Source organism: Culex quinquefasciatus, chromosome 2 (genome assembly GCF_015732765.1).
Source record: "Culex quinquefasciatus strain JHB chromosome 2, VPISU_Cqui_1.0_pri_paternal, whole genome shotgun sequence".
Taxonomy (NCBI): domain Eukaryota; kingdom Metazoa; phylum Arthropoda; class Insecta; order Diptera; family Culicidae; genus Culex; species Culex quinquefasciatus.
In genome coordinates this window covers 11,031,609-11,059,521 of record NC_051862.1, presented here as the reverse complement: position 1 = coordinate 11,059,521, position 27,913 = coordinate 11,031,609, and positions in this window count along the sequence as shown.

Here is a 27,913-nt window from a genome sequence, read left to right as displayed (position 1 = left end):
TTCTTAAATAAACAAAAAAAATCTTCACTAATTTTGAATGTAACACAAAAAAAATCTCTTATTTTCCAAAAAAAAAAAACCAGCTGGTTTATAGATGGAATCTACTTGTATTTTGATACAAAAATGTAGACATGCGTATTTTTATTTATTGAACTGCTTTTTTAATATTCGACGTTTTATCAGTTAACATAACAAAAAAGGTGGTATTTTTCAACATCCACCCAAATTCCACCTAAATATCAAATACTTTCACGGGAATCATCCACCCAAATATCAAATATCGTTAATATTAAACAGGACTCAAAAATGTGACATGTTTCTAAAAAGTGATTTGAATAATAAAAAAAATCTTTGCATTTTATTTTGAATAAAAAAAAAGCTTAGTTCTTTTAATTTATTCTAAAATTATACCTTTAAAAAAATGAATTTAAAGTTTTCTACTGTAACAGCGAATGAGAATATTACTAAAATTTGTTAGTTTCTAAATAAACTGCAAAATCTGAACAATTCTTCAAAAAATGGTTCATATCGAGCTTTACAATTGAAAACTAATTAAATTTACTGAAATAGTCTTTATGATTGAAGTATTAATTATGATCTTATCTAAAAAAAAACAGTCAGAGAAATATGTATAAATTTTAAGAATCTCTTCATTTTATGTTGAATAAAACAAAGCTTAATTCTTTTAATTTATTCTAAAATTATACCTTTAAAAAATGTATTTAAAGTTCCACTACTGTAACAGCGAATGAAAATATTACTAAATTTTGTTATTTTCTAAATAAACTTCAAAACCTGAACAATTCTTCAAAAAATGGTTCATATCGAGCTTTACAAATGAAAACTAATTAAATTTACTGAAATAGTCTTTATGGTTGAAGTATTAATTATGATCTTATCTAAAAAAATAACAATCAAAGAAAAATTTATAAATTTCAAGAATTTCACACCATCCACGAAATCAACATTCACTAACCCTATATGAACGAGGGTTTTTACTCGCTTAATTCTACAATATTTCTAAAGATTATTTTATTCCTATTCGAGTTTGATAAAATATTTTAAGAAAAATTGTTACAGTTTCACACAAACATAAAATTTCACGGAATTTCGCGGAAAAAGTCAGATTTCACGCTGTCCGCGAAATCGTGAAATTTCACTAACCCTAGCGCTTGATCTTATCTTTCAAATGCAACTTAGTGCTTAAATTGGCTTGCGCCTTTTCGAGATATTTAAGTTTTAAATTTGCATCTTTTTTACCTTAAAATGGCTGTAACTTTTGACCCTTAAGTCCAAATTGACCTGTCAAAAAATAAAATTGTTTGTCTTTTAGAGCTCTAAAAGTGATCTCAACATCACTTTTCTCTAAAGCTTAACCCTGAATTGCCACATTCAAAAAACTGATTTTTGAAGGTTTGCTCAGATGCTTTCTATTCATTTGGTCGTAGAAGGCGTAGATTAAGAGATAAAATTTTGGTGTCTTCGACAAAATTGCTTGGATTGACAAGCTCAACAATTTTCTAGAAGACAAAAAAATCCCAAAAATATTCATGAAAAAATAGATTTTCAAAATCACCCTAATAGTGAACCACCAATTTTCAACCATACCAAAAGTTGCCCTTTTCCATTTGCAACAACTCTTCTGAAGACACCAAAGCTCCAAAACTTCATAATTTTTCGGAAAGACCGTTTTCCACTTAATTTTGCGATCTGGACCACTGTGCAATGAGCCCAAAACATTGAAGATCTGACAAACCTATCAACAGTTATTATCGCTTAAGTGTTATTAATACACTTTTTGGAGGCCGGATCTCAGATATTTCAATGAAATTGATGTCCGAGTCCATCATGCGACCTGTCGTTAGTTAGATAATCGAAGACCTTCCAAATGAGCCTAGAACATCGAGAATCTGACAACCTTATCAAAAGTTATTTGCACTTAAGTGATATTTATACACTTTTTGGAGGCCAGATTTCAGATATTGTGATAGAAATATTGTCTGAATCTTCCATGCGAACTATCGTTGAATAGGTTTTTTTATCAGATCTGGCCGATGAGCCAGAAATATTGAAGTTCTGCGAACCCTATCAATAGAAATGAGTAATAAAGTTGATTTGTTAAACATGTTAAGGGGGAATGTTGCTATTTTTACTGAATGTATTGACTTTATGAATGTAAGGAAGGCACCAACCACCTAAAGGTGGATTAAGTAACGTTTATTTTTAATTTTGAAAATACTTCTTGGAAGAAAAACACCTCTAAAATAATTTTGTTTTGAACATCTGATTTTTTGTTTTGCAATTTTTTTCTGGTTTTTCTTTAAATTGGACAATTAGTTTCTGAGATACAGCCTTACAAAGAAATCGGATCGATGAAAATTAATTTCTCAACGTGTCACCTAATTAGCATTGAATTTCCAGCTGAGGATATCTCGTAATCTGCTGGTCTGAGTAAAATGCTAAAAAAATGAACTCTTTCGAAATTTTCTGATCTTTTCAATAACAATATTTCAAAAACTTAAAATCTGTTCTAAACTTTAAAAAAAATCTTTGCGAAAGCCTATTTAAATGTAAAGCATGACTAAATATTTGTTTACACTTTGAGAAATTTCTTTCAATGATTCGATTTTTTTGTGAGGCTAAATCATAGAAACTAATAAGCAATTTTTTCAATAGAACAAAATATTGGCGGTTTTCTTTAATGAAGAATTTTGAAATTTAATGTTACATTTGAAAATGAGATTTTGCACCATAAAGCACGATGACGTAGAAGATATTTTTAAGTTCCCCCAGTGATTCCACCGGAGCAGGCTTGGTTTGGTGTGTTGTTCGTCTTTATAGCAGGGAGATGACTTCCACACCTGGAATGACTTAACGGCCTAACAACAACTGAGGCAGGGACCGAACTTTTACTTCCCCATTCAATGGAAGGTTCAAGCAAATGGGAATCGAACCCATGATCATCCGCTTACAAAGCGGACAGTCCCCTCAAACATATAAAAAATTTAAAAAAAATGCATAATACATATTTCAAAAATTAATCTTTTAGCGATAAAAATTGATCAGAGTAATTTTTCGCCAACGCACTCGAAATCGGGTAAAGTTCTCCAACCCTTCTTCGATTTGCTTGAAACTTTGTCACTGATCACGAATCCTAGCATTTTTGAACATTCGAAAAATGACGTGTTTTTCAATTATTTGTACCGTAAAACGGGGTGACTTTGATAGCCGGGGTGACTTTGATAGGTTTGCGATTTTTCCGCAAAATGAAGAGCACAATTAAAATACGTAAGGAATGGTTCAGAAACATACTGACCGTGGTAGAGAAGTGTTCAAAGTACCTCATGAAGAACTTTTCATAAATTTTTGAAAAGTCTATAAAGTTAGTTAACTATAGTTAAGAAAATGTGGATGAAAGTCATTATTTTAAACTTCTCAAAGAGTCATGATTTTCTCAATGAACATGATTTTTAATCGGAAAACGGAATGAATTTTCGGATTCTTTGGACAATTTTCCACTATGAGAAGGTTAAATAAGTTTGTAAATAATAAACAATATGTGTTTTTGAAACACAATTAAAAAAAAATCTCCAAATTTATAGGCAAATTCAGTTGAACAAATTTCATGTAAAGTGTGAAAACTTGTGATTCGTGCTTCGAATTCAGTATAAAATGCAATATAAATCGATAATTTTATGAACAAAACTATTTTTAACAAATTTCAGGCAAAGTTCCGACTTTTTAACAATTTTACCTAAAATTCATATGTATTTTGTTAAAAAGCTTATAAACTTAGTTAACTTAATATAAACATTGATTTTTTTCTTACAAACTATATCAGCTACTTTAGTGATGGTACATTTAACGTACAAATAAAGTTTGAACATCTTAAATATGATTTTAACAAGAAAAACTATGACTATCAAAGTCACCCCGGAATTAAAACCAAGAATTTTCAACGTAACTATTTTTCTAAACACTATTGAAAAAAACTTTTTTTCCAAAATAGTGCATGGACTTTGTGTGGCCTACCCCAGTACATGTTTTAAAAATAATAATCTTGAGAAAAACCTTACCTGTTGGAAAATATTCTAAAAACGAATTGAAATCCTATCAAAGTCACCCCGGTTTACGGTAGCATTTATACGAAAGTTTTAAAACATTGTACTGAGGAAAGCAAAAAAAAAATTGCGTGTATTTCGAAATTGCAGGAACATAAATTCATGTCGAAATTAACTGCTATTCAAAAAAAATTCTTTTGCTAGGAAATCAAAACTTCAATATTTGATGTTTTATTTATTTATTTATTTGTTTGCAAAATAAATCTATTCCGAAAAAATATTGTAAGGCTTATAAAAAAAATCATAAGCCATGCCAGAAATCCATAATTAAAAATGTGAAAAATAACTGTATTTCCATTTAGTACTGTAGTGTTGATTCGAATAGTTTGAACCTGGTGCTTACCCAAAAAGGTGATACGCACTCCTGTTTTTATTTGTTGATTTTTATTCAGAGCAAATCTAAATCCCTCCTCCCTATAAAATCACACACGAAAAAGCTTTCAAACCAATTGACAGCTTGTCCACGTCACGTTCACGTTTCCCCAAAAAGAGTGAACATTGGTTCCGTTTTGACAGCCGCAACGCCATCCGCAAACGTCAGGGTTGAGCAAATTTTTGACAACCGTACATGAACCGAGGGCAGCCACACACACACATATTCCTCACTAAATCAATTTTTCGGTTCGACAGCCCTCAACATTTTGATGCTCGCTCACCCGGCTGACAAGGGTTAATGTTTTGCCGCTGGAGCAGCAATCGAAACGTGGCAGTCAATTTTCCGTAATTGAGTTAGAAGAATGGCAAAGTTTTTTTTTGTTTTCACCCGAAAAACACCATGACTTTCAGCTTTTGTAAAGCCACAAAATTCGGTTAATGAAATTTTTTATCACCTTAATTTCGTTATTCAAACGAGTTTTTCCGTCTCCCCCTCAAGCAAAATAAAGGGGCTTCGTCATTTCTCAAACTGCCTGCCAAACTGATGATGGCGGGAAAAGCCTCTAATGTTTAGTGCGTTGAATCTATTTCCACCCCCTCCTCGCACCGGGTGTGAATGAGAAAGAGAGAGAGAGAGAGAGAGTTTGGCTTCTGATTCAATAAGTTCCTTTGGGGGACCCCTCGTTGCGTTGGAAAAGCTTTCACCATCATCATTCTTCATCAATAAACTGCCTGCCTGGTGGTGGTTTTGGAGGAATTTTCCGGCGTGCACCACACGCGCCCGCTGGCTGGCAAAATATTTACCGCGCGGAATTATGGAAAACACGACCCTCGAAGGTAACCTTCACCATTATGCATTCATGATTGAAAGACTTCGGGGACCCTGAAGCGACCCCCGCGAGAGGGGGGTTTCATTTTGGAGGTTGAGGTTGTTTTTTTTTTGTTGGCGGTGGATTTCCAAGTATGGAAAAGTGAAACGGTTTTCATTGGTGGGTAAATTGAGATTGTATTAAACCAGTTGGTTAATGTTACAGAACTGTTTTGGTTTCATATTGGAATACATAATTTACTATTCAATAATTATCGTTAAAATGCAAAATTTTCTGAGTAAAAACACATTTTATTAAATAGCATAGCATAGCATTGGTGCCTACCCGTAGCTGCTACTTCGTTATTGACCAGGACCCCCAAACATTGCTCCGTGGACCACAGATGAAAAGTAGGAACCAATCATCACCCCTTCGCAATTTTCAAAGGTCCCTATCGTGCTGATCAATACCGACGCCGGCCACGACCAGTGGTAAGACACGGGGAAGTGGATGGGAATGTTAGCCGATACTTGAGTGATGGGACCGCCAAATCGACTGCGTCTCCGACAAAGTATCACATGAGTTTTGAGGGGTTAGTAAGATGGGTATGAGGTCAGGATTCACTGTGGTAGGTGATGCGACCATGAGCAATTTGTTTATCGGTTGAAATTTTAAAAATCTTAGGCAGCCGGCTGCGGAAAGATACCTATCTAGGGATTTAAATAAAGTATTAATTCGACCGCAATTCTCCAGAAATTCTCCGTCGGCGTGCCTTCCGATCAACGGTGATGTAGGAAGGACTTCATTCATTAAAATTATTTTATATCATAAGCCTTAAAACATATCCGTCGACGTGCCTTCCGATCGTCGATGATATGGAAAGGACTTAATCCAGCAATACGACTTGCTTGTCTCAAAAAACAAAAATCGGATCGTTTCTATCGAAAACTATATAAAGAGAACAAAAATGAAATTCATCGGCCAACGAACGCGCGAACAAAAAATAAATGAAAAAAGAAGAAGAAGAAATCCAATCACCCCATGTACACAAATAGCGACACAAAAGAGACGGAAAATAACACAAAAAAACAGGACTGCGCGTCCACACAGGCACCACACTACTGATCTAAAAACACATTTTATTAAATAAATAAAAATAAATTTAAAATAATCATGTATCTGTACTGACGGAGTTTAAAAAGATTATTATGAATTTTCGGAATGACTCAGTAATTTGATAATTATTTAAGATACTGGTAATTCTTGATGATGTGAAGTTCTTTTTTAAGAAACCTTACTATACAAAATGATAAAAAAGAGTTTTTTTTAAATACTAATCCCGATAAATCTTTTTGCAACCCATTTATTACTTATTTATTTTTATGTCATAAAATGCAGGCTCCGTCTAAGAATTGAATCTTATCTGCAAAATAGGTACACGAGAAAAAACTGGCAAATTAAATTAAATTTAATCAAATTAGTTCAAAAAATAATACAGAAAATGTTTTCCTCAAAATCAGTCTGAATTTTTTAAATATTTTTTTTAAGCTTCAGTTTGTAATGTAAAATTAAATTTGCAATTATCTGAAAAATTTACATTTTTAAGATTGTTTTAAAAAGTGTCCATGGAAATATTTTTGTCAAAAGGTTCAAAACATCCGATAAAATTGCCTAAAAGGTTTCAAAAAAAAAAGCAAAATGAAGAAAAATAAATAAGAAAATTGAAATTTGTCAAGTCTCATCCAAACTTTTCCACATTTTCTAATGCAAATATCTTGCAACTAATGGCCCAATTTGTGAAATTTTCTAATCCCGTCCAAAGAAAATATTTTGATAATTTTGGATTCAAGACAACGTAACAAAAAGTCAAATATTCAATTTAACGGTCATTGGCTCAAAAGTTGCGATTTTTTTGTCCCCTGAAAGATATAAAAATAATCAAAGTTAAAACAAACGGATTTTGGAAAATGTTTTTTTTTGTGTCTTTGCCTGTACCAAAGACACCAAATCGATCAGAAAATGCCTTCAAAAGTTACAGATTTCGAATAATTATGTTCTTTTTTTTACCTTTATGGTTTAACCAATGACACAAAATGGCTTCTTTGTTCAAAGTAAAAAGGCTCAACAAAGTTTCAACCAAATAAAAAAATATACTTAAAATCCATGTTCTAATGGTTTGACGTAGAAATGCTGTCAAATTATTTTGAGTGCGGCATCAATTACCTACATGAAAATATCATTTTTTGATGGAATGGACGGTTATTTCTTTTCTCAAAAAATAAGATTCATTCAAAAAGTGTAAGTTGTTAAAAATTGCTATATAAGTAAATCTTCTTTTAGTAACGGACTTTTTATTTATTTATGAAAATCTTGAAAAAATGTCTTAAGTAATTGACATCAATTCTATCATGAAATACAAAGACATGTTTATTTATAATATATCAACTTTTTGTTATTAACTTTTACTAGTTTACATCGTGATTTTTTTTGTTACAAGAAAAGCACCAAAGCCTCATATTTCCGATGATTGTTTTCTTAAATTATTTAATTAACGATTTTCCTTTAAAGAAAAAATAAAGTGATTTAACATGGATTGAATGGATTTTTGAATTCTAAAACTCCGATATTTAAATGAATGCAATAACTTGCAAAAGTATAAGACTCAAAAACCGAAAATAACTAGATATTTCAAATAATATTTAAATTAGGACTTTAATCTTTCTTCGCTAATGTCTCACAAGTTTTAAAAATGTAAATCAATTTTAGACCGGTAACTGCATTCAGTTTTTGCACAGCCAGAAATCTATGAATGAATTGATTTCAGTTCAATTAAAATGTTAATATTATAAATGAAACCTTAACATTCATGAGCAATTCCAGCTCAAATCAGGAATTTTTCTGGTACTTTTGTACCCGACCCTCTCCGATTTCAATGAAACTTTGTAGACATGTTATCCTAGGCCTATATAAGCCATTTTTGTGTATATGGAGCCAATAGTACTCGAAAATAACATTTAAGAAGGGCGTAAGGTATTTGAATATTTTGTGATTTGTAATTTAAAAATTACTGTATCTCGAAGCCGTTGCGTCGTATCAAAAAGTGGTCAAAGACAAATTTGTAGGAAATTGGACGGGCTTTCTGAAAAAAATACATTGAAACAAAAATACACGCCACATCTATGAGATTTTTTGATTTTTAAGTCTAAAACTTAAATTTAAAGGTGATCTGACGATTTTTTTTCGTTCAAAATTTTTGAGGAAATAGCCCAAGCTGTAACAAAGAAACTGTTTTTTTTGAAAAGTGGTCTTAACGTCAAAAATTTTGAAAACGGGAAGTGGTAATAGATTCTCCAGACAATTTTACATAAAACTCTCCATATTGTCGATTGTCCTATGTCCAATCCTTGGGAAGATACAGCGGTTTAAAAAATAAAAATGTTGAAAAATCGTGTTTTTTTTTGTGGTTTTTGGCAATTTCTATATGACAGACTTGGTTTTTCAGTCTCGTAAATATTTTAAACGGAAAATTCGTCCAATTTCCTTAAAGTTTGCCTTTGACAGCATTTCAATTGGATGTAAGGGCTTACAGATATAAGCTTAATTACATTGCTTTTAACTGAAAATAGAATATTTTTTTTCAGTGTGGTAGAAACCAGGATAGTAAATGGGTAATTCTCCGCCAACTCACACAGCAGTTGCCCCGACCCCTCTTCGATTTGCGTGAAACTTTGTCCTAAGGGGTAACTTTTGTCCCTGATCACGAATCCGAGGTCCGTTTTTCAATATCTCGTGACGGAGGGGCGGTACGACCCCTTCCATTTTTGAACATGCGAAAAAAGAGGTGTTTTCCAATAATTTGCATCCTGAAACGTTGATAAGATAGAAATTTGGAGTCAAAAGGACTTTTGTGTAAAATTAGACGCCCGATTTGATGGCGTACTCAGAATTCCGAAAAAACGTATTTTTCATCGAAAAAAACACTAAAAAAGTTTTAAAAATTCTCCCATTTTCCGTTACTCGACTGTAAAAATGTTTGGAACATGTCATTTTATGGGAAATTTAATGTACTTTTCGAATCTACATTGACCCAGAAGGGTCATTTTTCATTTAGAACAAAATTTTTCATTTTAAAATTTCGTGTTTTTTCTAACTTTGCAGGGTTATTTTTTAGAGTGTAACAATGTTCTACAAAGCTGTAGAGCAGACAATAACAAAAATTTTGGTATATAGACATGAGGGGTTTGCTTATAAACATCACGAGTTATCGCGATTTTACGAAAAAAAAGTTTTGAAAAAGTTGGTCGTCATCGATCATGGCCGTTCATGGTCACCCGCGACAGACACGGACGACGAAACAAAGAGAAACGCAAAAGTAACTTTTTCAAAACTTTTTTCGTGAAATCGCGATAACTCGTGATGTTTATAAGCAAACCCCTTATGTCTGTATACCAAAATTTTTGTAATTGTCTGCTCTACAACTTTGTAGAACATTGTTACACTCTAAAAATAACCCTGCAAAGTTAGAAAAACACGAAATTTTAAAATGAAAATTTTGTTCTAAATGAAAAATGACCCTTCTAGGTCAATGTAGATTCGAAAAGTACATTAAATTTCCCATAAAATGACATGTTCCAAATTTTTTACAGTCGAGTAACGGAAAATGGGAGAATTTTAAATCTTTTTAGTGTTTTTCGATGAAAATACGTTTTTCGGAATTCTGAGTACGCCATCAAATTGGGCGTCTAATTTTACATAAAAGTCCCTTTGACACCAAATTTCTATCTCATCACCGTTTCAGGCTGCAAATTATTGAAAAACACCTCTTTTACGCATGTTAAAAATGGAAGGGGTCGTACCGCCCTCCGTCACGAGATATCGAAAAACGGACCTCGGATTCGTGATCAGGGACAAAAGTTACCCCTTAGGACAAAGTTTCGCGCAAATCGAAGAGGGGTCGGGGCAACTTTTCCCGATTTCGTGTGAGTTGGTAGAGAATTACCCAAATTAGATTACGTAAATATAAAAACGAAATAAATCAAAGAGATAACCCTTAAACACCTTAACGGAGCGTTCTTTGACTACGTAACGCAAAAATTAGGAATTTTAGACCAGCTCCCCCTCCTCGTAACAAAATTTCGATACAAACTTTAATAAGAATTTCTTTTTAATCTTTTGATTTTAATTAAAATAAATTTTTAATCTAATAATTTTGTATTGAGCGTAACACGACCCCTGACCCCAACCTGCGTTACGTAATAAAAGAAACATCTCTTATGCCATTGATCTAAACACTTGCTTAGAGCGTATTTCATGCTTTTGACCTTCTCAAAAAACGTTTCAATTTTCCTTCTTTCAAATGCTTTTTCTTACGCGAAGAACATGGAAACGGCTGGCAATGGATAACTGCCGTGATGGTGAACATATTATTTTTTTCAGATTTTATTTTCATAATTTTGATTTGATAAATTGATGTTAAACATTGAAAATGTTATATTAATTAGCAAAACATGATCAACAATCTATTTCTTGCCGCAGTAATTTGGCACAAATTTAGAGAATTCATACTCTGTAAAGTTTTTGGCTATTAAAAATCAACTTAAACTACAATAAATTAAAATTTCCTTAACTTTAACCACCCCATTTGTTCTTCAGATTTCCCTCGGCTGGGTAATTCACCCACCACAAATTTGGCGAAACAAGTAGATTTCCTCTTTGTTTTTGAGTGGGCACCAGAACCAGCAACGGGCGCAAATCGGATAAAAGAAACAGAAATATGACAAAAATATTCTCATTCTGGTACGGGTGGGAGGGCTGCGCAATAATTGAAAGGCAAGTTGATAATTTTTCCTGCCCAAGGCAAACCTTCGCAACAAAGGCACAACAACTTCACATAAAGGGGGTGGTTAAGCTTGCGGGGGAGCTTTTCCTTTTTGCATGCGCGGTGGTGGCTTCGGCGGCCGGAGTCATTTATTGCTCTTTAAATGTTAATTGGGTTTGTAATTGGAGGATAATGGCGGGAATTTAATTACGGCCTTGGGCGTTTGGGGCGCTGTTTTGCTCGCGGGGGAGTTCATTACGGCTGTAATTATAATGTGACGCAGGAAGATCTTTAGAAAAATTTCCGTCGAAATCGTCTAGGAATGTTGTCTTGATTTTAGTATTCCGAATGACATGTCTAAAATCCTATGTGGATTGTTCAACTGAAGAGTGTCACTCAAACACATTTTCTCCAGAAAAGCTCAAATTTCCCCTTGGAGCATTTCCAAAAAGCTGATGTCGATTTATCAAACCTGTTAGCTTTGCTCACAAAGGACCCCCCTCCCCCACCACCGATCAATGCTGATTGAAAGTAGCAGCTCCCAGATGTAAATCGTGCTCATTTTTACGGAAGAAAAAAAAACTTTTGTGCTTTCCATGTTCACGCCAGCAGTCACAAAAGTCACGTCACATTTGTCACGTTTTTCCAAGAGAAAAGGAAAAAAAATCCCCCACTCTGCGCAGCGCAGCGAAATCAAGATCCGAACATTCCAGCAGCTTCAAAAAGTGACCTTTCTTTGATTGTTCCCCTGGACAATTGGCCCGGCAGTCGTGAGCGGCATTTCCAAGGATCGAACTTGACAAACAAAATATTCACCGAGACCGAGAGCGGTTCGACTCTCCCTCGAGGGGGAGGGGGGGGGGGGGACTTGCGCAGGAACTTTGTAATAATCAGTACAAGGAGCAATTATTTTTATTCCTCGAGGCTAGCTCGAGATCCGGTTCTCGAAAGGACACGGCAACCGTGGAGGATGCTTTCGCGGGAGATTGCTAAACCACTTCGAGCTGATGGATGGAGGAGGAAAAGTTTTGTTTGAACTTGAGAGGGATAAAAAAAAGAATAACTTCGTGAAAGTGGACCATCCGGTGGGAAAATTGCACAGGTCATGTCACTAAAACAAAAACAAAAACAAAAACAAAAACAAAAACAAAAACAAAAACAAAAACAAAAACAAAAACAAAAACAAAAACAAAAACAAAAACAAAAACAAAAACAAAAACAAAAACAAAAACAAAAACAAAAACAAAAACAAAAACAAAAACAAAAACAAAAACAAAAACAAAAACAAAAACAAAAACAAAAACAAAAACAAAAACAAAAACAAAAACAAAAACAAAAACAAAAACAAAAACAAAAACAAAAACAAAAACAAAAACAAAAACAAAAACAAAAACAAAAACAAAAACAAAAACAAAAACAAAAACAAAAACAAAAACAAAAACAAAAACAAAAACAAAAACAAAAACAAAAACAAAAACAAAAACAAAAACAAAAACAAAAACAAAAACAAAAACAAAAACAAAAACAAAAACAAAAACAAAAACAAAAACAAAAACAAAAACAAAAACAAAAACAAAAACAAAAACAAAAACAAAAACAAAAACAAAAACAAAAACAAAAACAAAAACAAAAACAAAAACAAAAACAAAAACAAAAACAAAAACAAAAACAAAAACAAAAACAAAAACAAAAACAAAAACAAAAACAAAAACAAAAACAAAAACAAAAACAAAAACAAAAACAAAAACAAAAACAAAAACAAAAACAAAAACAAAAACAAAAACAAAAACAAAAACAAAAACAAAAACAAAAACAAAAACAAAAACAAAAACAAAAACAAAAACAAAAACAAAAACAAAAACAAAAACAAAAACAAAAACAAAAACAAAAACAAAAACAAAAACAAAAACAAAAACAAAAACAAAAACAAAAACAAAAACAAAAACAAAAACAAAAACAAAAACAAAAACAAAAACAAAAACAAAAACAAAAACAAAAACTAACTTAATCCACCTATGTGGTTGATGCCTTCTTCACTTTTTACCAAAAATGGGTATATGAGTGGTTTCATCATTTTTTTAGATCCAGAAAAAAAGAACACAATGTATAACTTATGTGGTCATAACTCGAGACAGGGTTGCCAGATCTTCAATGTTTTGGACTCTTTGGAAAGGCCTTTCAATTACCTTACCAACGATGGGTCGGATGATGGATCCAGACATAGTTTACATACATTTAAGTGAGATCCGGCTTCAAAAAAGTACATAAATATCACTTAAGTGGTCATAACTCGAGACAGGGTTGCCAGATCTTCAATGTCTTGGACTCATTGGAAAGGCTATTCAGTTACCTAACCAACGATGGGTCGGATGATGGATCCAGACATAGTTTACATACATTTAAGTGAGATCCGGCTTCAAAAAAGTACATAAATATCACTTAAGTGTTCATAACTCGAGACAGGGTTGCCAGATCTTCAATGTCTTGGACTCATTGGAAAGGCTATTCAGTTACCTAACCAACGATGGGTCGGATGATGGATCCGGACATAGTTTACATACATTTAAGTGAGATCCGGCTTCAAAAAAGTACATAAATATCACTTAAGTGGTCATAACTCGAGACAGGGTTGCCAGCTCTTCAATGTCTTGGACTCATTGGAAAGGCCTTTTAATTACCTAATCAATGATGGGTCGGATGATGGATCCGGACATCGTTTACATGCATATAATTGAGATCCGGGTATTTGTGAAAACACATTTTTATGCATAACTTTTGAACTACTTATCGAAACTTCAAACAATTCAATAGCGATGTATGGGACCCTAAACCAAGTCGAATGCAACTGGTTCGATCAAAATCGGTTCAGCCAGTGCTGAGAAAACTCAGTGAGAATTTTGGTCACATACATACATACACACACACATACACACACACATACACACACACATACACACACACATACACACACACATACACACACACAGACATTTGTTCAGTTTTCGATTCTGAGTAGATATGTATACATGAAGGTGGGTCTAGGAGCTTTTAATAGAAAGTTCATTTTTAGAGCAGGATTATAGCCTTACCTCAGTGAGGAAGGCAAAACAAAAACAAAAACAAAAACAAAAACAAAAACAAAAACAAAAACAAAAACAAAAACAAAAACAAAAACAAAAACAAAAACAAAAACAAAAACAAAAACAAAAACAAAAACAAAAACAAAAACAAAAACAAAAACAAAAACAAAAACAAAAACAAAAACAAAAACAAAAACAAAAACAAAAACAAAAACAAAAACAAAAACAAAAACAAAAACAAAAACAAAAACAAAAACAAAAACAAAAACAAAAACAAAAACAAAAACAAAAACAAAAACAAAAACAAAAACAAAAACAAAAACAAAAACAAAAACAAAAACAAAAACAAGAGAGAAGAGTAAAGAGTAAAGAGTAAAGAGTAAAGAGTAAAGAGTAAAGAGTAAAGAGTAAAGAGTAAAGAGTAAAGAGTAAAGAGTAAAGAGTAAAGAGTAAAGAGTAAAGAGTAAAGAGTAAAGAGTAAAGAGTAAAGAGTAAAGAGTAAAAAGAGTAAAGAGTAAAGAGTAAAGAGTAAAGAGTAAAGAGTAAAGAGTAAAAAGAGTAAAGAGTAAAGAGTAAAGAGTAAAGAGTAAAGAGTAAAGAGTAAAGAGTAAAGAGTAAAGAGTAAAGAGTAAAGAGTAAAGAGTAAAGAGTAAAGAGTAAAGAGTAAAGAGTAAAGAGTAAAGAGTAAAGAGTAAAGAGTAAAGAGTAAAGAGTAAAGAGTAAAGAGTAAAGAGTAAAGAGTAAAGAGTAAAGAGTAAAGAGTAAAGAGTAAAGAGTAAAGAGTAAAGAGTAAAGAGTAAAGAGTAAACAATTTTCCATACATAATCCAATTTCCTCACTTTCTTCAAAGCGCATTGTTGTTCCCAGAATCTCATCAGCGAAAATACTGAAAAATGCAATTTCGTTCAAAGCCAAGCACCTTTCTGCCCCCCTTTTGAGCGTCAAGACGCCGGAAGTAATTTGGCGGGACATTTTGACTTGTTGATTTCTGGGTCGACCGACTCGTTTGTTCTGCTTCCAACACTGGGTGAAGGCAAAAATGTGTGTGTATTTTTAATGCAACTCTCTCTCTCATTCTACCATGCTCGCGCGCGCTTTTCCAACAACGTTGTTGCCCGTCAAAAGTTGAATAATGAGCTCGTTATCTGGTGTTGGGAAGGATTTGTTGGAGCTTTTTTTGTGTTTGGTTCACTTCGCTGCTGTTGTTCCGGGCACGTTTTGTCTGACGTTTATTTTGCAATAACTTTGTGGGAGGGAAAAAACGGGGAAATTGTTAACGGGAAATCCCTGTCTCAAAATGTTTGCTTTAATCACACTTTTCTTATCACGTGCGCAAACATGGCAGACGAGGAACAAAGTTTTATGTGAAGTTAGTCGTTTTGGAATCCAGGAATTAATTTGGTTGAATTTTTAAATACTAAGAAAAAACTCTTGAAGACATCAAAATTGCTGTAGCAAAGTCAAACGAAAGACTATTCAATGCATTCCACCAAAATGAAAAAATGCATTTTCCCTTCAACGAAAAGAGAGGTTTTCCTCGTCACGTTAGGGCGATGTTGATGATGATGATTCTGCCGAGGAAATCGAAGAAACATCATCTAAAGCGAGTGTTCGTTTGTAGCAGACTTTGTAAATTCGTTACATCTGCCTCCTTTCCCAGCACGTGTGGCATCATCAATCAAGATCAGCAAGCAAACACCCACGTGGTCTAAAGAAAAGGGGGGGAAAATAGCAAACAAGTTGATTCGCGAGAAAAGGCGATTTTTTTTTCTCTATCGTGGGGAACATACGCGATTTGATACAATTTCCCATGAAGTGAGTCGAGTATCAGAGCGGTTTTCCGATGATGCTTAACTTCGAATAGAATACATGTGTGGTTCTGGAGCAAGATGACGGTAGAGAATGCACCCTTCTTGAGGGGGAGCTAACGAGCTTTGAATTGACTTTTTGGTGGGGTAATCAAAAGCTCGCAAATCTTTTTTGAAAATGGAACTTGCTCTGATACCAGCTTTAAGCCAACATTTTTGAAAAGATACTAGAATATCTAGTATAAATTCAATCTAATTCAGGCATCAATCTCTTCCCGAAAATAGTTTCTAATCAAATGACGACCTTCAACATCCATCAGCCCCTAGAGAATCAAACCAATTTCGCTGTCATCACCTAAAATTTCCCCCCTAAATCGCCAAAGCAAAAACTATCGCTCAGAATTTCCACCCCCACAGAAAGACAGCAGCCCCAGAGCGTCTTCATCGAGTCGACAAGCGATTGAAGATCTGGCGGGACGTTGTAAAAAAGGAAATTGCTTCGTTCTCGGCGCGCGCTCACGTTATGCAAAAAGCTCAATCTCTACCATTTCCCTAGAAACAGAGATTGGATTTCGCGATTAGCCTCTCCCCCGCTCGGATAGCATCTTTAATCTCGTAACTTAGCTGTGCGCTGGACGCCGCCGTGAAGGTGTCCGGATTAAGTCATTTCGAAGAACTGTTTTTTTTTCTCCGATGGTCAAACTTTTTCGCATGTCATTCCAAGGGGTTTTTCAGATTTTGACGGTTATGGTTTTGCGAAGGATAATGGAAAATCTCGCCTGTTGATGAGTTTTCTCATTTTGAAGATTGCGATCTCGTCATCGTTCAAAGCTCACCGCAGAAAGCTTTATCGTAACGACGTACCGCCGAAAAATCTCTGCGGCTTTTATGTCACCATAAAAGGGGTGAAAGGATTTGATGCTCGTTTGAGCGTCGAAATTCTGCGGGGATGATTTTATAGCAGGAGATATGGTGTGTGATTTATATGCAATTCGCATTGAATAATGAAAAAGGTGAAGAGCTTTCTCGAGTATCACTCATCTGAGGACCATCCGAGTTTCAGCTTCAGGTGGTTAAAAAAGTGATTTTTTTTGGTGGCAAAGTACAGTCATCATATTCGGAACACCCACAAATTCGGAACACTTTTGTGATAATATGTCAATAGCTTTTCAAATGTATCTTTTCAGGTGACCCTACTATTTTCACAAAAAAAATTATCAGACCATTCATAAAACATTACTAAGCATAAGTTTCGTTGGTTTCACTGTGTATTTTGAAAAAAAAATGTGCTCCTGGAGAGAACCAGAGTTTGTTTACATCCGAAAGAAAAAAAGTTTTCCGAATTTATGAATTTCAAGGGTCAAGGGTCAATGAGTGATCGAAAATAAAGCATAACAAAAATGTGTGCATCTTCCTTAAATTTGCAAGCAATCGACATTTCCAACATTTATTTTATGAGTTCAAAAAGTTGCTACTTAACTGTAGTTTGATCAAATAGTAGGATCCCATGAATCATTTATCTTAGAAAATGTATTTTAAATCAGTTGTTCTTCTATCAGATTTCTCGCTGGTCGATCTAAAGAATCATGCTCTAAAAAATATTTTGGATTTTGAAAATGCCATTTTTTCAACAATTTGTTGGATTAGGGGTAAAACAGGTATTCACCTACTAGATACATCATTTGACGTATTGATCACATTGAACACTAAAATAAACGTTTTTTTCAAAAATGATTTTTTGAATTATTTTTTAAATAAAATTTACAACTCCAATACTTCTAACTTACGTGAAATTTTTCAAGGATTCTGAATATGTCAAAATTGAGACCAAAAAGTGCCGCTATTGAAGCCTACAGGGCAAAAACTAGCGTTGTAAAATGTGTGTTATAGAAAAATCGAAAAAACTATGAGATAAACTGCGATTGGCCAAAAAGTTATTACCGTAGGCTTATAGTCATGAAATTCCCTAACTTTTGACCAAAAGGAGTATGGATGTTGGAGGCTGTCGCAAAAAGATATTAAGGTTTAAAAAAAAAATCAAATTTAACAGTAATTTGCAAAAGCTATGAGGAAAAGTCAAACCAACACTGGATGTCTATGGCTCATTTTGAAGTGCTTCAAAAGACCTTTCGAATGCATCTAAGATAGTTGGAAATGATGAAGTTTTATTGAAATGCGAGCAAGTTTAAGATTTTTTTATGTTTTTTGGACCTCAAACTTCAATGCCCGTTTTACCTCACTTCCCTTTGTCGTAGAGGGCTCATATTTGGCATAAGTTCATCTCATGTATAGACAAACAAACGCTGAAAGTTTCATCCAAATCGGAGCACCTCGATACGACCTGTTACACATTGGTGAAAAACTCGCTCTAACTTGAAAATGAGCGACGACATATTTTTTAAGTTACCATAAGTTGATTTTTTAATCCAGCATAAGTTTTGCAAAATGGCTCTTATTAGATTACATTCCCAATTTCATATTAATGACCACATCAATACATTTTAAAATTGTTTTATTCATTGAAAATTCAGAAAATTTCACAGAAGTAGTTTGTATTTTTGATATCGTCAGTTGAAAGTTACAGGCTTAGCCTTCTTCCATAAAGTACCTAAGTCATGCAAAAATCAGCCAAAATTTACCCCCTCCCCCCTTTGACTCTCTTTTCCTATAATGATAACATGCAATGTCACGCTTGCTCAGAAAACAAAATGCACCAAAAGCAGTGCATGAATCATTTGAAACAATAACTCTTTTGTGAATTTTTCGTTGGCCCTGAAAAGCGCCATTTTGTTAAATTGCAGCAGAAATTGATTCTTGTGGCCATCTTCTCGAGCGTTCATCCAAGTAGGCCTTGTTTTTCTCCTTCAACGTCATTCTGGCTGCAATTTCGTGCACACGCTGGCGCTGGCGTGTTTCTTCAATAAGGGTATCAAAATTCTTGATTTTCATAACTGGTAATTGGTAATGCAAATGGCCATTTTGACAGTATTGGCCACAACCTTCTCCCGGGAGGACATTTACCGAACCATACGATTTTGGGCAATATTGGTATCAAATTTTATGGTTTTCAATACTGGTTATTAAAATGGCCATTTTGACAGTATTGTCCACAACCTGGAGTGGCCGGTGCCCTCAGGGAGGTTATCCCAGGAGGACATTTACTGAACCATACCCTAAAGGCCCTAAAGGATAGTTTTCCCGGGAAGAAATCTATTGACCCAAAGAGTTTTGGCACTATGGGTATCACAACTCATGGTTTACAATACTGGCCATTTCGAAAAGGTGGCAACAATCTGGAGAGGCCGCTACCTCACGATTGTTCCGATTGGGGGACAAACATCAAACCATAGAGATATCATGGTTTTTTATACGGAGCTTAAAGAGAATTTGAGCGAAAAACTAAATCCAATAATGTTTTGATTTTATCTGACGCATAATTCAACAAAACGGCTTAATTTGAAAAGCTTTTTGATAAGTTCTTTGTCATACTGGTCATGTGTAACATAACCACCTGCATCTTTTTTTAAATCTGCTTGCAGAGATTAGAGTTTTAAACAAAATATGATTTTTTCCAAAAAGTGTCAAAATTTATAAAATAAATATTTTTGAGATTCATTTTAATAGAAAAAAGTAAAGAAATGAGTATTTTTTACAGCGCTACTAATTATTTCTTGATACAATCTACAGTTTAGCCGAAGAAACCAAATCGATCAGAAAATCCTATCTCAAATACAGATTTTGATATATTTACGTACCTGTTTTGTAAGACCTGCCGCAAAATTATTTGGAGACTTGCATGGAAAAACTAATGATGCAAACATTTGCTTCAATCTGTGGTCTCAAAATAAAAAAAAAATGAAAAAGATTCTAGGGGAAATAAACCTATTTGAAGCACATTTAGTTCCCAGCCAAATTCTCATTACTTTATCTGTTTTCTCTTATCTTTAGAGGAGGGTTATAAGTTAATTAAAGAAATGAGTTTTTTTTAGAGCGTAACTATTTTTCTGGAAAATCTTAATTATAATCTACAGCTTTGCCGAAAACATCAAATCGATCAGAAAACCCGGTTTGCAAATTTACGTTTTCACTTTTCAGAACCATCCCGAACCTTCTCAATGTTGTTCCTCTTCAAAACGTTCGTCAGATCGACCACGTCGTATCCAATTAATAGCTGTAAATTACCAAACCAAACAAACCACTTCGTTAAGTGGCATCCCTGTCGGTGTACGTTTTAGGGACCGCATGTCTGTGTACGCTGTATGTATGTCTTGGAAGTCACTCTCGGGAAGGTGTGTAACATCACTCTTAATTTGTCTTAGTCACAATAAACGGTCCTGCTACGTCTCGATGCTACGACGACGTCCGAGGAAAAACCAAAAAAGCACTCAAGAAATTACTTTTCCCATTAAGTAGATGAAGAAGGAATGTTTTAACGATGGTGGTTTGCTTGATGTCCAGTGGGACACGACACCGGCGTCCGCTGGAAGGTGCGAAAATAATGAATCGTGGAATGAGTGGTTAGACCAACTCCCCCAACCTCCTCTGAGAAGTGGTCTGTTTGATTTTGTGAAGAGCAATTATTTTCCTTTGGTGAGCGAACGTTTGTGGACTCGTTCAAGTTCAAGCTCTTCATTGGCAGTGTCTCAGAGTGGGAGCCAGCAAATGAGATTCTTTGTGGATCTTTGATTGGATTTGTTGGACTTGGACGACAGTGTTCTAGCAAATTTATACCCAACTTTTCAATTCCAACTTGTCTAATGAAACATTCGACCAGGATCATTGTTCTGCCAGACAATAATAAAAGCAATCAACTCGATTTTACGACTGTTGCGTTGACGATGTGTTGTTTTAACTGACACACTCACAATCGGAAACAATTTTACGCAGTTTTTTTGTGTCGTAAAACTCACCCCACCATTGTAGCCAGATTACCAATTCCAAACGCCATTACTGTATCCACATCAAAGGACACAGGATACACATCATTCTGGGAATGTAATCCTAGCCTAGAATTGTCCCCCAGCATTTTATCAGCATCGTTAGACTGAAAATGGCAATGGGAATATTATGCATTGAGCTTTTGGAGTATCTTCTCTGTGACGGAACAGGGAAATTAAGCATTAAAATTAACTAGGTCGTTTTCCGAGAAATGGCCGATGAAGTACGCATATTTTGTGGTTTAGTTTAAAAGTTGAACTTTGGATATTCCATGAACTAACATGTGAATTTATCACCTTAATACATAAACTGTTCAAAAAAAAAAAAATAGTTGAAACGATTAGTTTGTTGCAGTGAAAATCTCTTTTTGCCGTTGAAATCCACCTTAATTGCCAATTAAACTGATCCGTCTTAAAAAAGGGGAAAAGCTTTTACTCTTCCACACACCTTTTCCATCCACCTTCAATCCGAACCAATTTATCCGATAATCTGTTCGCTTGAAAAAAAGGTCACTAGAGTCCAGCTTGAAAACAACCTCAAATCGAGTGGTTGTCGAATTTCAGCAAAAGTTGAAGCACGTTGAAATCGGGTCTGGTGAGCAGCAGTTGAGCACCAGGTCAGCTTTATTTATAAATATTTGCTCATTTTTGTTGACCACAATATTGAAAAAAAGAAGCGATGGTGGAGGGAAAACGACACCAATTTGATGCACCATCGAATGGGTCAGTACGGGATGAGGTGGAAATGCAAATATGGGGATTATATTTTAATTCGTTGGTAATTGATTTTTTGCCCTGACCCCGAGTGCAACTTGCAAGAGTGAGCAAGTCAAGGGCGTTGATTGGAACAATCTTAATTTTTTTATTTGATGAAAAATGCGAATTCTATGGATACTTTTTACATTCAAGTTTTTTTTTTCAATTTAGCTAAAATATTTAACTGACTTAATAATTCAAAGACATAAATATATACTAGAGTGTAACAAAAATGCCTTTTTGGCGGGCATTCAAAGGTTTGTTCAGGTGGGCATACTTAGCCCAAATCCAAAATATGAGCTTGATTGGACGTAACAGGAGCTGGCGCTCCGCCCTTCAATTTTAAATGTGATTTAACCAGCAGAATTTTTTTTTTCAAAAATGTAACTTTTTGAGGCATTTTGGCCACTAAAGCGTTTATTTTCAACATCATTGGCATGTAGGCCAGATCCTTGCGCATCTTTTGGTATATATAACATTGAAAGTTGTAGCACCCTGAAGCTCGGTACAGACCTTCAAAGTTTGGCATTTTTTCGAAAAATCTGCCCCGGCAAAAAAGATATGCGTCGAGCCTCGCGACGCCCTAAACGCCATTTGATTTGCCGGGGCCGATTTTTTGAAAAAATGGAAAACTTTTGAGGTCTGTACCGAGCTCCAGGGAGCTCCAAATTTTAATGTTATATATACCAAAAAATATGTTGAGGTCCAACAAAACTAGCTGAATATTTGAAAAGGTCATATGAAAATTTCATTTGCCGATTTCAAGGTCTCGGGACCAAAGACCCTATGTCTGAAAATATTTTTCCCTGATTCCTTGTAATATTTTATAAAACATATCAAAATTTGCGAATATCCATTAACACGTTTCGGAGATATGGTTTTTTGAACATATAAACTGGGTTTTTCGACGCGCCCAAGCAAAAACTGAAAAATGACGAAAACGGGTAAAAATCATTTTTTTTCACTAAAACTGTGATAACTCAAAAATTTCAGAGATGACCTATACATGTTAGGGTACCAAAAGTTGCGTCTTTCAATTATGAAAATTTTGGTACCTAAACATGTATAGGTCATCTCTGAAATTTTTGAGTTATCACAGTTTTAGTGAAAAAAATTGATTTTTACCCGTTTTCGTCATTTTTCAGTTTTTGCTTGGGCGCGTCGAAAAATCCAGTTTTTATGTTAAAAAAATCATTCCTCCGAAACGTGTTAATGGATATTCGCAATTTTTTGATATGTTTTATAAAATATTACAAGGAATCTGGGAAAAATATTTTCATACATAGGCTCTTTGGTCCCGAGACCTTGAAATCGGCAAATGAAATTTTCATAGGACCTTTTCAAATACTCAGCTAGTTTTTTTGGACCTTAACATATTTTTCCTGAAAAACCCAACTAATAACCTTTCTTTTGAATTGTGGCGCTCCAAAATTGGTTCAGCCGTTCCGGAGATATGATTTTTTGAAAAATGTGGTTTTTGCGAAAATCGACGAAAAACGCAATTTTTTGGATCACCCTATTTCGGATAGGACCACACTAATCGCCAAACAAAAAAATACGGGTCTAATTATTTGAGCCAAAGAACCCCTACTCCAAATTTGAGCCAAATCAGAGCAGTTTTGATTTGGAGACTTCCTGTTTGACGTGGAATGGCTGTTTATTTATATATATATATATTTTTTTTTTGACAACATTTTTAATTTTTGCTTTTTTTTGGTATTTTTGAAATCGTCTTGAGTCAAGTGTATTCAAAAACACTCAAAATTCAAATAAATGTTTATTGGATCTCCTAAAAAAAAATACTTTAGATTTTTTTATAAAAGACAATATTTTATTTTTTTTTAATTTTTTCTCCATTAAAAGTTGTTTTGAAGAAACATCTTTCAATCGTTTTCAGTTCTAAAAATATCAAACTTAATGAAAACAACCAAACTTTTTTTTTTTAAATTGTTTCCCCATCATCATATCAAAAAATGCCGAATGATTGAAAAAAAATGATAAATTTTATTTTGTCACATTTAAAACGATCATAATATGATCATATGATGATTTTACCATGGTTCAATTTTGTTTTACTTTGGCTGCATTGCAAGAAATTTGAACGGGTTTATCATCCCCTAATTTAAAATTTAACATCGTTTTTCAATGTGTTATCTCTCAATAGACTGATGTTATCATTTTTTGTAACAATTTGATTTATTTTTTGTCAAACCTTACCGTATTCAAACAAAACAAATCAATTCAAAACTAATCAAATCTTATCAAATCTAATCAAATCTAATCAAATCTAATCAAATCTAATCAAATCTAATCAAATCTAATCAAATCTAATCAAATCTAATCAAATCTAATCAAATCTAATCAAATCTAATCAAATCTAATCAAATCTAATCAAATCTAATCAAATCTAATCTAATCTAATCAAATCTAATCAAATCTAATCAGGTGTAAAATAGGTTCAATAGTAGGTAACAGTAAAATTTTCAATAATATAAAAATAATTCAAGAGGGAGCAAATTAACATAAACCACCATAAAAAGATTTTTTAAAATCAAAACTTACTCCAAGCGATCTCCTGATGACGGTGTATTTTTCCAAGAACATAAAGACAAAAATTCGGTACTTGATATTTGGCCCCATGAAAAAGGGCTCGTTTCTGACATTTTGCGAGGTATATCGAAATATTTCGTCGGAGTTTTGCCTTCCTCACTGAGGTAAGGCTATAATCCTGCTCGAAAAATGAACTTTTGAAATACAGCTCGTAGACCTATATTCATGTATACCTATCGACTCAGAATCAAAAACTGAACAAATGTCTGTGTGTGTGTATGTGTGTGTGTGTATGTATGTATGTGTTCAAAATTCTTGCCAAGTTTTCTCAGCACTGGCTGGACCGATTTGGATCAAACCGGTTGCATTCGTCTTGGTTTAGGGTCCCATACATCGCTATTGAATTGTTTGAAGTTTCGATAAGTAGTTCAAAAATTATATATAAAAATGTGTTTTCACATTTATCCGGATCTCACTTATATGCAGGAAAACTATGTCCGGATCCATCATCCAACCCATCGTTGGTTAGGTAATTGAGAGCCCTTTCCAACAAGCTTACAACATTGAAGATCTGGCAACCCTGTCTCGAGTTATGGCCACTTAAGTGACATTTATGTACTTTTCTGAAGCCGGATCTCACTTAAATGTATGTAAACTTTGTCCGGATCCATCATCCGACCCATCGTTGGTTGGGTTATCAAAAAACCTTTCCAACGAGCCCAAAACATTGAAGATCTGGCAACCCTGTCTCGAGATATGTCGTCTTAAGTGATATTGATGCACTTTTTTGAAGCCGGATCCCACTTGAATGTATGTAAACTATGTCCGGATCCACCATCCGACCCATCCTTGGTTAGGTAATCAAAAAACCTTTCCAACGAATCCAAAACATTGAAGATCTGGCAACCCTGTCTCCAGATATGTCCACTTAAGTGATTTTGATGCACTTTTTTGAAGCCGGATCCCACTTAAATGTATGTAAACTATGTCCGGATCCACCATCCGACCCATCGTTGGTTAGGTAATCGAAAAACCTTTCCAACGAATCCAAAACACTGAAGATCTGGCAACCCTGTCTCGAGATATGTCCTCTTAAGTGATATTGATGCACTTTTTTGAAGCCGGATCCCACTTAAATGTATGTAAACGATGTCCGGATCCATCATCTGACCCATCGTTGATTAGGTAATCAAAAAACCTTTCCAACGAGTCCAAAACATTGAAGATTTGGCAACCCTGTCTCCAGATATGTCCACTTAAGTGATATTGATGCCTTTTTTTGAAGCCGGATCCCACTTAAATGTATGTAAACTATGTCCGTATCCACCATCCGACCCATCGTTGGTTAGGTAATCGAAAAACCTTTCCAACGAATCCAAAACACTGAAGATCTGGCAACCATGTCTCGAGATATGGCCACTTAAGTAATATTTATGTACTTTTTGGAAGCTGGATCTCACATAACTGTATGTAAACTATGTCCGGATCCATCATCCGACCCATCGTTGTTTGGGTAATCGAAAAATCTTTCCAACGAGTCCAAAACATTGAAGATCTGGCAACCCTGTCTCGAGTTATGATTACTTAAGTTATATGTGTGTACGTTTTTTCTGGATTCAAAAAAATAGCTGAAATATGTGTCCAAACCACTATTATTACCCATTGTTGGTAAAAAGTGAGGAAGGCATCAACCACATAGGTGGATTAAGTTAGTTTTTAGAGCAATTTCCTTAAAAAAAAAAGTATGTTCGGTCGTATTTGGGTTTCCAGCTAGGATTTTGAAGCAATTTCAAAGTAAGCTAGAAATCTGGTAAATTTGGTTCGAAAACTTTCTATTGGATGTCAGATATTGATCAAATAGATTTGATTAGAGTCTCCCAAGGAATATTTATAAGAAATTTAAGTGATCAACATGAATGCACCGAAACATCGCCGAAATATCAGACATACCGAGTTTATGCCACTGTATCACTGAGGAAAGGCTATAAAATGACTTGGAAAATGCACATTTTAATTTGACCTCCTAGACCCACTTTCATTTATACTTATCGATTCAGAATCAAATTCTAAACAAATCTGGAGTTTTTTTTTTTGAAAAGGTCCAATAAACCAAATTTTTAGTTTTTGCTTTTTGGGTGTTTTTCAATACCTCTGACTCAAGGCGTTTTAAAAAATACCCAAAAAGCAAAAACTGGAAATTTGATTTATTGGGTCTTTTCAAAAAAAAAAAAACTCCAGAAATGTCTGTGCGTGTGTGGGGATGTTGATCAAAAATATGCACTTGATTTTCTCGGCTTTGGCTGAACGAATTTTATCCGGATGTGGTCCATTTTAAGGGCCTATAGTTTGGTATTGATCATTGTATAGTTTCATTAGGTCGTTTAAAAGTTAGGGTAAAAAACTATTTAGACGACTACAAAAAGGGTGAGTTTCAACATAACCTCAAAAGGCCGGGTCTGATCGCCACAAAGAAGCTGTGTAGAGGGATGCCATCTTCTTCAAAGGCGGTGTCTGTATATTCTTGACAAAAAGTCAGTAGGAAGTTTGATTTTTTTTTTATTCATAATTTATTTTTACTAGGACCTCTTAGGGCAACGATTCTTAACGGGGGTACCGGGCCTACTTGATTTACATAGCAGGGGGTACCAGCCTAGAAGAAGGTTGAGAAGCGCTGTCTTAGGGGAAATGAAGGCCAACCACCTAAAGGTGGATTAAGCAACATTGTTATCATTAGTTTGTTCTACAAAACACACCTTGGCTAAACTTTTGAACAGAGAGCAAAATTTAGAAAATTGGCTATTACAGGGTTTATTTCAAAAATTTACCTCAACAATTCATAAAAATATCGTGCCCAAGCCATAAACCAGATAACGATTCTTCTCTCAATATCTGGCGCCTCTGACTTCCTAAACCATAAATCGTAACAATTTCCGGCTCAAAAGGTATCGGACAAATGATATCTCCTAAAGTGGCACTTTGCTAACCTTCGAAAAAGAATCCTTTCCGAATGGCTTTCGGCTAGTTTATTCCAAGAACCTACCCCCTTCTCCATCCTCTCTTTCTCTTTTGACCGTGACCCGCGTCGGGTCTCCGATGAGAAATTACTTCATTGTTGAAGGACAACGACATGTCATTCCGAGGCTCTCCGCCCGTTCTGCGATGTGGAGAGTCCTCCGCATAATTCCACCCACCCGCGAAAAGCCATTTTTCATCATAACTACCCCGAACTGGTCGTTTGAGGTGCTCCCTTAACTAGCCTCCCCCCGCCCCATCAAATGTTAGTGCCGCAGGATCCGAATGACGATGTGGTGCCATTTTATGTCTTTTCGTGTCGTCCCTCGGGAAAGGAGGGGGGGGGGGGGTTAGGGGACCATCCGACCCAAACGATGATCAATATCTGCCCGGTCGCCAAAGATCTACATATTGGCTGGGAAAGCTCTCAAAAGGGGGGAAAAGTCAAGAAGCGATTGGAAAGAGTTCTTTTTCGTCTTTTCTTCTTTGGTATGCTAAGCACATTAGCATGCCACCCCCTCCCACACACACACACTATGCTGCATTCTTAGTCCCGCGCGCTCTTTCTCTTTGAAACGAGATGATAGATGAAGTGTATCCTTTCTGGTGGAACCCGTCGTTTCGTCGTCGCAGCAAAAGCCATCGTT